General features: G+C 47.7%; 1 non-coding gene across 1 annotated transcript; it reads right to left on the reverse strand.

The window, feature by feature from the left end:
- Positions 1-1,397: 1,397 nt before the first annotated feature.
- Positions 1,398-1,470, reverse strand: TRNAC-ACA (transfer RNA cysteine (anticodon ACA)). The gene has a single exon. It is a non-coding gene; the product is annotated as a tRNA-Cys (tRNA).
- Between the last annotated feature and the right edge of the window lie 8,300 nt (positions 1,471-9,770).

Below are 9,770 nucleotides of genomic sequence, written 5' to 3' on the forward strand. Positions count from 1 at the left end.
GAACTACACTGTGTTCTAACCCAGCCAGTCCCATTCCACAGCCTCGCTTCAGCTTTGGCCGGGTTCAACCTCTGAGATAATCAGGAACAACGCACACACACTTCAGTCTTCACTTGCGCCAGAAAATAAACCATAAATAAGAGCCTCCGGAAGTCAGAAAGCCTGGACCTATCAAAATCATTCTGTACAGCCAGCAGCATGAATTACCTATGAACACAGAGTAATTTTATTCCCACTATTTCCCCCCAGAGGAAACAAGGGAAGCTCATTTTTCTTGGACAAGGGAGAGCAGGAGAAGTCGTTTTTCTCTGAAGGTCATGGGAAGTGATGGAAAGACCATGAACTTGAAGGTCAGGGCTGGGTTTGAATTCCGGCCCAGGGAGAGTTAATAAACCTTTCCACACCCCATTCTCCCCGTCTATAAAATGCTGCTGACCCACCAGAGGTAGCAGGATGGAAAAGTTCACCATGGAAAAGTGCTCTTCCCTTCCTTCATGATAAAATAGAGGAATCCTTCCCCAGGAAAGCAGCAGGAGGTGTTGTCTCAAGAGAACAGACCACAGAACTAATAAAATCAGATGCTTATTAGCGTGGGCTTCCCTGGGGACTAAGATGGTAAAGACCCTGCCTGCAATGTGGGAGACCCAGGTTCTATCCCTGGGTCAGGAAGATGCCCTGGAGAAGGAACTGGTAACCCACTCCAGTCTTCTTGCCTGGGAAATCCCACGGATGGGAGGAGCCTGGCGGGCTGCAGTCCATAGGGTCGCAAAGAGTTGGACATGCCTAAGCAACTAACACATGACATACACATGCTTGTTAGCAGCAAAGTCCATTTTGTATTTCAACAAACTTGAAATTCCCTGTCGGTGCTACATGCCTCTTTGTTCTATCAGAAACCTTCCAGGTTTTTGGTCCAGAATCAGTCACACACACCTTGGTGAGCACCTAAGACTTGCTCACACCACCAAGCAGAACGTCTGTTCCATAGGGGGTCTGCGCTGGGCTTCAGAGTCCAGGGTCACCCCCCAGGACTGCCCAGGATTTGCAGCAGGGAGTATAGAGGATCTCAGAGCTCTTACAGTGGGGCTTAAGAGGTCTGAGATTCACTGACTGGGGACTAGAAGAGTCCCCCCTCGAAATTATCACAATCTTATTAGCTTTTGGTCTCTACTGGCAAATAATGGTATGTTTTAAATTAGCCATATGGAGAAGCCAGCCATTGGTTCTTCATACCTGGCATTTATTTAAGTGGTCTTCTGACGTGAAGTGAAGTGAAGTTGCTCAGTCATGTCCAACTCTTTGTGATCCCAGGGACTGGAGCCTACCAGGCTCCTCCATCCATGGGATTTTCCAGTCAAGAATACTGGAATGGGTTGCCATTTCCTTCTCCAGGAGATCTTCCCGACCCAGGGATTGAACCTGGGTCTCCTGCATTGTAGGCAGATGCTTTACCATCTGAGCCACCAGGAAAGCCACCAGGTCTTCTGAAGGGAACAGTATAACCCCCTCGCTCTTCTTTTGTTAAAAAATTATTTTTTGGCCACACGGAGAAGCATGCAGGATCTTAGTTCCCTGATCAGGGATGAAAGCTGCTTCCCCTACAGTGGAAGTACAGTCTCAACTGCTGGACCGCCAGGGAAATCCCCCCTCACTCTTCTTGATAGGACTGCCCACTTGAATGGCTTCCCACTGCCTCTGGCAACAGCGAGGACTGTTGACCCAAAGTAGACCATATTAATCCTTTTCAGAGCCTCAGACCCTGATGCTGGGGTCCTGAGCAGGTGGTTGTTGCGACCCCTGGACTGCAGCACGCCAGGCTTCTCTGTCCTTCACCATCTCCTGGAGCTTGCTCAAACTCACATCCATTGAGTCGGTGATGCCATCCAACCATGATCCTGTCTTCCCCTTCTCCTCCTGCCTTCAATCTTTCCCAGCATCAGAGTCTTTTCTAATGACTTGGTTCTTCACATCAAGTGACCAAAGTATTGTTACTTCAGCTTCAGCATCAGCACTTCTAATGAATAGTCAGGATTGATTTCCTTTAGGATGGACTGGTTGGATTTCCTTGCAGTCCAAGGGACTCTCAAGAGTCTTCTCCAACACCACAGTTCAAAAGCATCAATTCTTAGGCGCTCAGCCTTCTTTATGGTCCAACTCTCACATCAACACATGACTACTGGAAAAACCATAGCTTTGACTATACTGACCTTTGTTGGCAAAGTAATGTCTCTGCTTTTTAATACACTGTCTAGGTTGGTTATCGGAGAAGGCAGTGGCACCTGACTCCAGTACTCTTGCCTGGAAAATCCCATGGACGGAGGAGCCTGGTGGGCTGCAATGGGGTCGCTAAGAGTCAAACACGACTGAGCAACTTCACTTTCCCTTTTCACTTTCATGCATTGGAGAAGGAAATGGCAACCCACTCCAGTGTTCTTGCCTGGAGAATCCCAGGGACATCGGAGCCTGGTGGGCTGCTGTCTATGGGGTCGCACAGATTTGGACACGACTGAAGTGATGCAGCAGCAAAGGTTGGTTATAGCTTTTCTTCCAAAGAGCAAGTGTCGTTTAATTTCGTGGCTGCAGTCGCCACCTGCAGTGATTTTGGAACCCAAGAAAATCAAGTCTCTCTCTGTTTCCATTGTTTCCCCATCTATTTGCCATGAAGTGATGGGACCAGATGCCATGATCTTAGTTTTCTGAATGTTGAGTTTTAAGCCAGCTTTTCCACACCCTCCTCTTTCCCTTTCATCAAGAGGCTCTTGAGTTCCTCTTTGCTTTCTGCCATAAGGTGGTGTCATCTGCATATCTGAGGTTATTGATATTTCTCCCAGCAATCTTGATTGTAGCTTGTGCTTCGTCCAGCCCAGCATTTCACATGATGTACTCTGCATAGAAGTTAAGTAACCAGGATGACAATATACAGCCTTGACATACTCCTTTCCCAACTTTGAACCAGTCCATTGTTCATGTCTGGTTCTAACTGTTGCTTCTTGACCTGCATACAGGTATCAAAGGAAGCAGGAGTAGGTTATGTCTATTCCTTTTTTTTTTTACAGATTGTTTTTAATGTGGATCATTTTTTAAGTCTTTATTAAATTTGTTACAGCATTGTTTCTGTTTTATGTTTTGGCTTTTTGGCCTCGAGGCATGTGGGATCTTAGCTTCCTGACCCGAGGTCGAACCCACGTCCTCTGCAATGGAAAGCGAAGTCTTAACCACTGGACCATTAGGGAAGTCCCCTCAATTCCTGAGTGGTTCTGGGCTCCCTCTACTTTGACTCTGATTTGCTCTGTATCCTCACAACAAAGCCCCGCAACAAGTCAGACTTATTTCTTATGGCATCTGCAACAGACTCCTAATGAATACCCAACGCAGAAACAGTTCTAACAGATCTTCTAACCTCTGCATTCAAGTTGTACGGCCTCTCTGTCCTGCATACATAGCTCAGATTTGTTTTCTTTCTGATTTAGCCTCGGTGGCTATAGTTCAGGTTCCTACCATTGTTTGCCTGAACTTCACTCGACCCCTTACCACCTACCTTCCAGTCCCCATGGAAACTTTTCTAAAATGCAAATGGGGTTTTAAAAAATCACAGTGCCACCATTGATGCAGTGAAATTATGCACTCACATATTGCTGGTGGGGTTATAATTTTTACAATCTTTTTGAAAGGCAATTTGGCCATATGTGTTGAGAGTCATTAAAAAAAAATACAGCCTTTGACCCAGCACTGTGACTTACAAGAATCATTTTCCTAAAGAAGCAATCAGAGATACACAGAAAGATTTATGCATGGAATGTTTTCTGAATCACTCACTCATTCACTTATTCCACGAATCTTGATGCTTACTATATGCTAGGCACCGCTATTATCACTTTCTGAAAATGAAGTATTGAGGGGATAAAATAATTGTCGAGTTAGAGGGATTAATTAAGTAAATTTAGTAATGAAATTAATATGATAGGATACTATGTAGTCATTAAATACCACGGTTTTAAAAGAATGGTTAACAACATGGAGAAATCCACATTAAGGGGGAAAAGCCAGTTTCGAAGCAGTACATAAAGTATAACCCCAATTTTGCAAGGAGAAATACACACACTCCCACTAAAATGGTGACAGTGGCTGTCTCTAGGAAATGAGATTATGAGTGATTCTTGTTTTTAGCTCATGTTTGTATATATTCCCAATTTTTAACAATAAACTAGGGAAATGGTTACTTAAAAATTACTTAAAATTTTTTAAAACTACTTAAAAAGCAATAAGCAAATATGATCATGCCTCCATTCTACATAAAACCCATCAAGAGTTCTTCCTCACTCGCAGAACAAATGCTCCAGCATCAGTTCCCTCCAGCCTCTCCAAACCCTGCCCCTCCCCACATCCTGTAACTCATCAACCACACAAAACTGCTGTTCTAGAGAACACCGTGAAACGCCGTGATCTTTCATCCCCTAAGACCCCTCTCCACCAGCTGTCCCTCTTCCTGTGCTGACTCTCTCTGTCTTGGTTAATTCATCAAATACTTATGGGGCTATTCGACAAGACTTCTGTGCCAGCATGGATGCAAGAGTGAAGACTGTAGAGAAAGTCCCGGGGACTCATGGAGTTCATCTTCTAGTGGAGGAAGGCAGGTGATTAACACACACCCAGTACACCAGGTGGTGTATTAGCTTCCTATTGCTGCTGCTGCTGCTGCTGCTAAGTTGCTTCAGTCGTGTCCGAATCTGTGCGACCCCATAGACGGCAGCCCACCAGGCTCCACCGTCCCTGGGATTCTCCAGGCAAGAACACCAGAGTGGGTTGCCATTTATTGCTGCTGTAACAAATTCCTACACAATGAGTGGCTTGAACCAACACAAATATTTTCAATGTATTCTCCTACAGTTCTGCAGGTCAGAAATCCAGAATGAGATCTTCAGGACTAAAACCGAGGTGTCAACAAGACTGGCTCCTTTCGGAGGCTCCAGGGAGAATTCACGTTGTTGCCTTTTTCAGCATCTAATTGTGACTCGTGGCTTCCCACGGTCTAGAAGCTTCCTCCATCTTCAAGGTGAGGTGAGGAGTATCTTCTCTCCTCCGACCTCCTACCTTCCTCTTAGAAGGACTCGTGATTCCATCAGGTCCCACTGGATAAAGCAGGATAATCTCCCCTATCTCAGGATCTTTAACATAATCATATCTACCCTTTTGCCGTGTAAGCTAAGAGATTCACAACTTCCGAGGATGAGAATGTGGGTATTTGAGGGGGACCAGTATTCAGCCTGATGGCATGTGGTGTGTTGTATGTATGGAGTGCTGTGGGAAAAGAAATAAAACAGGTCGAGGCTGCTGTGAATGAATGGGAATGAGTTTGCTCTTAATATGGGGGAGTCAGAAAAACAATGTGGGGGAGTCAGGTGATGTTTGAGCAGAGACCTTAGACCTGCCTTGGCATTCCTGTGGCTGTCCTGGCAAAAAGATTTCTTTTTCCAAGAACGAGGTCAAGTTCTCCTCCTCTGGGAAACCTTAGAAAGTCTATCCACCACCTCCCCTGGCCAAGCGACTTTCTGTATATCTCATACCATAGGGAAAAAAATCCTATTCAGTCTTTTTGTTTTGTTTTGTTTTTTGCTTACAGTGGGCTTTGCCTAATAGTTTATGAGCTTCTAGAGGGCAGAGGCAATGTATTGTGACCTCCCCCCAACCCTCCTCAGCACGGTCGTGGCACAAGTGTCCGGGCAATACTTGCTCACTGGGCTTGGGATCCAATGTGAACTCAAATCCCTCTCCTGCATGGCAGTTACATGACAACAGGCAAGTTTTTAAATCTCCCCACGGCTATTTTCTCATTTGTGAATGAGATGATGGTGATGATATCAGCTGCTTCCCAGGAGTAACTTGGGAATCCAAGGAGGACAAACGTATGTAACAGCTTCTAGCAACTGGCTGAAGGGTTTTTATTAAATTATATAAAGTTGTGTTCTGATACTGAGGGTGAAGGGCAGTTAATAGAAAAACCATTTGGTTTTTCCAGTGGTCATGTATGGATGTGAGAGTTGGACTGTGAAGAAAGCTGAGCATTGAAGAATTGATGCTTTTGAACTGTGGTGTTGGAGAAGACTGTTGAGAGTCCCTTGTACTGCAGGGAGGTCCAACCAGTCCACCCTAAAGGAGATCAGCCCTGGGTGTTCTCTGGAAGGACTCATGCTAAAGCTGAAACTCCAGTACTTTGGCCACCTCATGCGAAGAGTTGACTCATTGGAAAAGACCCTGATGCTGAGAGGGATTGGGGGTAGGGGGAGAAGGGGACGACAGAGGATGAGATGGCTGGATGGCATCACTGACTCAATGCACATGAGTTTGGGTAAACTCCAGGAGTTGGTGATAGACAGGGAGGACTGGCGTGCTGAGATTCATGGGGTCGCAAAGAGTTGGACACGACTGAGTGACTGAACTGAACTGAACTGACCGAAAGGTTGAAAACTTGTCATGAGTCACAAACTTTTTAAAGAAAATTCTGCTATCATATTTTTTAAAATTTTTATTTATCAGGCTATGCCGGGTCTTAGTTATGGCACATGGGATCCTTAGTTGCGGCATGCAGGATCTAGTTCCCTGACCAGGGATGGAACCCGGGCCCCCTTCATTGGGAGCATGGAGTCTTAACCACTGGACCCCCAGACAAGACCCTAGTCACTGAAACTGAAGCCGAGGACCTGAGTTGAGTGTCTACTGGGTGTAGTCACCGCCTACCCTTGCTGAGGTTTCCAGCCTGTGAGGAGCAGGAATCTTGTCTAACAAATGTTGCATCTTTCACAGGGCCTAGAACATATATGTTTGGAGAAGGCAATGGCATCCCACTCCAGTACTTTTGCCTGGAAAATCCCATGGATGGAGGAGCCTGGTAGGCTGCAGTCCATGGGGTCGCTAAGAGTTGGACACGACTGAGCAACTTCCCTTTCGATTTTCACTTTCATGCATTGGAGAAGGAAATGGCAACCCACTCCAGTGTTCTTGCCTGAAGAGTCCCAGGGACGGGGGAGCCTGGTGGCCTGCCATCTCTGGGGTCACACAGAGTCGGACAGGACTGAAGTGACTTAGCAGCAGCAGCAGTAGCAGAACATATATGTTTAGCTCATCAAGGATGCACCGAGCATCTTCTATGTGTGAGGAACAGTGCCGGATGCCAGGGGTACACAGTTGACCAGAGAGACCCATGTTGTAGCTTCACAGAGGCCACACGAACTAAATAGAGGAGAAGTGATCAGACTCTGAGGCTAGTGAGACCCACAAGGCTGGAACAGGGCTGTGTTTCGGGTGGTTTGGGGATGTTGTTGGCCTCAGAAAACACCAAGCCCCAGACCGTCTGCCTTTCGGCTTTGGTATGATTTTGAAAGAAGACAGTCCTTTCTTAAGATACCCCTGATTTTCCATGCAGGCTTCTGTTGACAGCAACACAGCTTCTCATCCGTGAAATTCGCTAATGCACAACTCCACTCTGATGCTTTTGTAAGGCATTTGATGACATCCGTGCAGCTCTGTTAAAGAAGACGCTTACAGCTAGGAGGAAACAACAACAGCAGCCCAGGAACAGAGCCGTGTGTGCTCTCGGGAAATTTTCATTTTCTCCTCGCTTAGAATCGTTAACCATCACGCTTGGCGTTTCCCTGGCTCGAAGATGCCGTTTCTGAAACGCCCTCTCTCGGCCCGAGGTGGATGTTGACAGGGTGGCTGCCTGCTTTCTCTGCCCTGCCAGCCAGGAGGGAGGCCCCTTCTTCCGCCCTCTGGGGAAGGTGCCCGCGAGAAAGCCTCAGTGGTCGCGGGTGCTCACGGAGCCCCACGTCACTGGCGCTGGTTCTCCGGCCACCGAGTGCTCCCTGCCCTTCCCTGCAGAGGTGACGGCAGCGGCTCCGCGTCCGGGTCAAGCGGCCAAAGTGACGAACGTGGACGCCAGGGGCACACGTGGACGGGTCCGCGCCCCGGCCCGTCCCTGGTCCTGCCCAGAAGGGGCTGGGGAGAGGGGGCGCTATTTCAACCTGCCTGATGCTCTTGAACTCAGATTTTCCCCCTTACTCTCCAACTTCAGGCCTTCCACGCGCTGTGTCCTCTTTCCCTAAATCAGCATCTTTTCTCCGAGTCACTGCTTAGATTTTCCTTCCTGCCCGTGTGTCCTGGACACGGTAGGGGTTCAAGAACGATAGGAAAGGGCGACGTGGCCATGGGGTCCGGGAGGACCCGATTTGGCCCATTTCGAAATGTAAATTTGCTTTTAAGTCATAAAAGGGCTATAAAAATCTTACGCTAAATAAGGAAACCTATCCCATTCGGGGGCCTAATTCCGGCCCCGTTCTGCCCGGCTTGCCTCCCTCATTATACTTGTATAATACAGTATAGTTTCTATTCAGCCTTCCCTTCCTGTTTTTACACTTATTCCTGCTTCACTGACTTTATTATCGGCAGAATTTTGCAGCGTTTTTTTTTTTTTTTTTTTTTAACACAGCCATAAATACTATTCAATTCAACAAACGCATACAAATGGTTTCCATTAGAATTTTAATCTACTCTCAGAATGAAAGAAAAGCTTAATATAAATCTTTTTAAATTACCAGAACATACATGCAGACAGGGACAGCTCGAGACGACGCACAAGGGGTCGCACCCCGCTGTCCTCACTCATAAATTAATTGAGGTCTCTCGTGGTCCATCAACAAACGGTGCATCCCGGAAAGATCATATCTGTCAAGATTTCAGATTGGTTTCCCCCAGACTTTGTAAAAGTCACAGCTTACAATACCTTCATTATGCCAATGAGAATGGCTGTCTCCCCAACTGGAAAGAAATAGGTGTTTTTGTTCTGTTGGGCCAAGATTTACAGAAAGCAATTTCCCTCCATGCAGGAGATATGACAAACCTGCTGGAGAAAAAAAAATGTCATTTCACAACTTCTTTCATTTCATCACCTTTTTTAAAAAAAAAAAAAAAACGGCGAGATGTAGATTCTGTCCCCGGTGCGAATGGGCTGCCATGACATTTAATGGCAGAGTGAGAGGAAGTCATCGCTGAGTGGAGGTGCTGACGGACAACCTCCGAGAGGTGGTCTGGAAATGCCCCAGTGTCTGCCGGCCCCAGGGAGCGAAAACCTGGGCCCCTGCAGCCCTGGGACCAACTTGACTTGAGAACTCCCTCAAGCCCTGACAGCCTTCGGCCGACTGCTGAGCTGGCCTGTGTCCCTCCTGCCAGCGGAGCCCTGGCACAGCCGCTCTGTCCTTGGGCAACGGCTGGGCGGGCTCAGGAGGACGACTGAAGGGCAGAGTGTGGGCTTAGGTTGCTTTTTTTTTTTTTTTCCATCTCCTCATGTCACAACCTAAAGCCGTTCTAGCAGAGCTTCTGCATATTAAATTGCCTTTTAGCAACTGGGAAGAGGGTGGCTGTGATCTGCGGAGAAGCGACTCCTCATGTCAATGGACGCCGGGGCTGACACTCCTCCCTGGAGGAGAAAGGGCAAGACGAGCCCGGAGACCAGGGGTCAGCACACCCCGGGAAACGTCACTCCGTACAGCCACTTCCCTCTCCTGGGGTCAAGAGCCACCGTTCGGGGCTCCTCGCCACGGGACCCCCATCCCAGGCCTGTCACTGCCTGTTCTCTAGGCCGCGGGGCCAACAAGGCTGAGGGACCCTGGGGAAGGGCACACGCAAGGGCTCTGGGCCCTGGGGCTTCTCTGAGCTTTGGGTACCAGACAGAGAGCAAGTGACGGAAAGCCGCTCGGTTGTGTCCTACTCTTTGCTAC

Source organism: Bos taurus, chromosome 27, assembly GCF_002263795.3.
Source record: "Bos taurus isolate L1 Dominette 01449 registration number 42190680 breed Hereford chromosome 27, ARS-UCD2.0, whole genome shotgun sequence".
Classification (NCBI taxonomy): domain Eukaryota; kingdom Metazoa; phylum Chordata; class Mammalia; order Artiodactyla; family Bovidae; genus Bos; species Bos taurus.